Genomic DNA, 858 nt, shown 5'->3' with positions numbered 1-858 from the left:
TAATATATATATATATATATATATATATATATACAAAACATTGAAACATACTTAACACCAGGGCAGTGCACACCTTGATCTTCAAAGAAGGACTCTTCACCTTGATGGCAGTCAGTAAAATGTTGCATTGTTATTGAAAAATAATAATGATTTCAATTTATTAACAAATATAATTATCACTACATAAAATAAGTAAGATTACATAAAAAACGTACTGATAATTGAAATATCTTTATAAACAGCATAATTTTCTTACACGTGTAGGTTCCGAATTTAATAAAAACAACATGGGTGAGAGAGAGAGAGAAAAACGTTAATTTTCATATTGGCGAATTGCGTTCTAATCAATTAAAGGGTTATTTCTGTAGACGCAAGAACGGCACCTGCTGGCAAGGTTTGACAGTAGTCGTCACGTGAATAGAAAAATTAATACGGGAGGGGTACTTAGACCGCCTTCCATCACTATTTCATCGCATTATTAGGGCATACAGAGCTATGGGTTAATGGGTTTACAATTTGACACTTTTACGTGGCACCCATAATTAACACGACTAAAAAGAAGGCAGTGAACGCCACCTACTCGAGTTGACAGCAAAACCAATCGGTGTACTGGTAAACATTTTAATCTCAATTACGGTGTTACATGTGAACACACGATGAAATATCAACGTTTAACACTGTTGCGCGCGCGCGCGCGCACACACACACACACACGCTGGTCACTCATCATTCTTCTTGTTCATTTATTACTTTTATAATCCCCTTTCGTTATATTCTAGTCACGTTCACTTTTCTGTTGTTTTTTTTTATTTCACCTCTATCATACACTTATTTTATCTCTCTCTTCGTTTAATCCTG

Source organism: Limulus polyphemus, unplaced genomic scaffold (genome assembly GCF_000517525.1).
Source record: "Limulus polyphemus unplaced genomic scaffold, Limulus_polyphemus-2.1.2 Scaffold3088, whole genome shotgun sequence".
NCBI lineage: Eukaryota > Metazoa > Arthropoda > Merostomata > Xiphosura > Limulidae > Limulus > Limulus polyphemus.
The sequence above is the reverse complement of the archived record's forward strand: the minus strand, read 5'-3'. Positions refer to the sequence as shown.